At 49.2% G+C, this 2,766-nt stretch overlaps 1 protein-coding gene across 3 annotated transcripts in view; it reads right to left on the reverse strand.

The window, feature by feature from the left end:
* Positions 1 to 2,766, reverse strand: part of ARHGEF6 (Rac/Cdc42 guanine nucleotide exchange factor 6) — a 33,633-nt gene that overhangs the window by 29,180 nt on the left and 1,687 nt on the right. The gene's annotated exons all lie outside the window — the stretch shown is intronic.

Here is a 2,766-nt window from a genome sequence, read left to right on the forward strand (position 1 = left end):
TGACCCGGAGCCGGATCGCGAAGCGGGGAAGGGGGAGGAAGGGGAAGGGGAAGTGACAGGCGGCGCCGCCGCCCCGCTCCGCCCTGCTGCCGGCTGCGGGAGGGAGGCGGAGGGGAGAAGGAACGGGAGGTGGGGAAGGAAAGGAAAGGGAGGGAAAGGACGGGAATGGAGAGGAAGGGGAGGGGAGGGGGAAAGAGGAAAGAAAATCGGGATAGGAAAGGAAAATGGGAAAGGAAACTGGGACAGGACAGGAGAGGATAAAGGAAAGGGAAATAGGAGAAAGGAAAGGGGAAAGGAGAAAGGAAGGGGAAAGGAGAAAGGAAATTGGGAAAAGAGACAAGAAAGAAAAGGAAATTGGGAAAAGAGATGGGAAAGGAAAGACACCAGGAAAGAGGACAGGAAAAAAGAAGGAAAAAGGATAGAGAAAGAAAGGAAAACCCAAGCTGTGCCAATGGTATTTATGGCATTTTTGTAACAGCAATGCCGCAGCAGGGCGCAGGGATTCGAGCCGTTTGAGGCAGTGACAAGCTCAGAGCCCGGCGTGTTTGGCCCAACAAACACAGTGCCTGTGCTGCGTGTGCCCAACACCTCGCAGGGCAGCGAGGGAATGCTGCCGTGCAGACACCCACACAGCTCTGCACTGTGTCTCTGGGCAATGGGTTGCACTGTTCCAGATGGAGCCATCCATCTCCCGGTGCTCACTCTGGGTTTTGCTGGGCGGGGACCTTGGGTGCTCCCCAGGTAGGAAAGGAGTGAAGGCAGAGCAGAGCGTGGCTTTGGGTGCGTGGGGATGGGGAGCAGGAGGGTGATGGGTTGTCACCTGCACTCCCAAAACTCTTGGTCCAAGTGCAGTTTGGTGAAGGTTGCAAGCACTCTGTCTGCAGATATAGCTTTTGTTCTGCCTTCAATGGCAATGTCAAGCTGCGTGCTCTGTGATCCCTCTGGACAGCCTGGTTAAATCCAGATATTGATTTATGTTGCTGAAACCATTCTTAGTTCACAACATCCAGCCCCTTGCCAGAAGCTTTGTGGTTGTACTGCAATAGAATGCTGCTGCTGAATGAAGATTACTACCCTGTGCTTCTCCAGCAGCAAGCAATGCTCAGCTATTCAGCTGCTGTCACTATATGCACGGTGGTATCAACAGCGAAAGCAAAGATGAATCATTCCCATTTGCGCCCTCAAGAAGAATCTGGGCCAGGAGCTTTCTCCCCACTTCATCTTTCCCTTTCCCCAGGCTCCATCTGGCCCTGGGACCCGCTGGCACTCAGCCATGCCTTGGCAGAAGTCAAGCACTCTTGTCCTTTCCCTTCCCTTCCACTGGGTCCCAACGTGTGTTTCACCATTCCTGTAAAACTGGAGACAGCGCTGCCCACCTTCCTGTGCCTTCCTTCCGTTCCCTAAGATTGAGTTACCAGGACAACAAGGACTGGTGGGAGGACAGCACGTGTATAGAGCTCTGCAGGAGTAACCCCTCTGCATGTCCTCACTGCAAAGGGTCTTCCAAACAGCAGCTGGGCAGAGGTTTGCAGCACAAGGGAGAACCAGCTGAGATCCAATGCCAGACCATTTCTTCACACCTCGGGTCGAAGAGCTCTCTGGCATTCTAATACAGCTATCAACTTTTTGAAAATGTTGGGTGCAAAATTCAAACTCAAGCTCGAGAGGTCTGAGCTTTTATCCAGCTCTTGAGGTCTTGCAGCAACCAGGATGGGCAGCCACGTCAGCCCTACCAAAGCTGCTCAGAATATGTCAAAGTCTGAGCGGGTAATCAGAAAGAAAAAGAAAAAAAAAACAGCTTAGAAATCTTTTCTTAAATGAAACCAAGGAATAAAAGGGAGTCGCAGAACAACCCCCAGAGCTGGATGTACAGTGCTGCCAATCTCTCATATCTGAAAACCACAAAGGGACTCAATATTATTAACTGGCTTAAATTGTAAGATGCTGAAGCACAGCAGTTGAGGACTGCTTCTATCTCATCTTTTAGATGTTCAAGACTTCCATTTTTTTAGATATACTTTCCAGCGCAACCATTATGATTAGTTTTAAATAGAAAAATGATCTCTCCGAAGAGCTGAGATCACATGGTGAAGCACCAGCAGACTGGCACGCTGATTTCTGAGCGATAGCCCCTCGGTGCTTCTATATATATCTGCTCTCATGCCCGTCTGTTGCAAAAGGCTTTTAGAAGTGGATTATTGGGAAACACCAGGCCAGCGGAACAGCTCTGCCATGAGCAAATTGTCATGCTGGTTAGCTAAAGAGATCTAATGAGAAGAAAGGCTGTTCTTGCTCGGACCTTCACAGGAGAAGGACAGAACAGAGTTACCATGGGCTGGACTTGGTCTCACTGTGGTGTATGAACATCTTGCAGAGTGCCCAAGGATGCTGCTCCCTGCTCCTGGCAGAATTTGTCTGCAGAATTTGTTTCCCAGGGTTAGCATGTTAAATGGGACATGGACAGCTCTTAATTACAGGTTTCTTGTTTACTATAGGAATTCCAGTGTGATACAAAAATCTCTAAGACTCATTTTAAACCCGTATGCGCTTAGTAAAAAATATAATGGCAAAATGAGCTGAACTCATTTTGATCCGATCCACTGAGACTGTGACCTTGCAAAAACAAAGTACACTTGGCTTAAGAACCTGCAGGTATACGGGGTGAGGAACAGCCTTTGTCCTCATTCAGATTATTTCCATGTATGAGGACTGATTTAAATGTTGTGTTTTCAGCAGAATCTCATGCAATGGGGGGAGGGGTGGGGG

This window comes from Numida meleagris, chromosome 8, assembly GCF_002078875.1.
Source record: "Numida meleagris isolate 19003 breed g44 Domestic line chromosome 8, NumMel1.0, whole genome shotgun sequence".
Lineage (NCBI taxonomy): Eukaryota > Metazoa > Chordata > Aves > Galliformes > Numididae > Numida > Numida meleagris.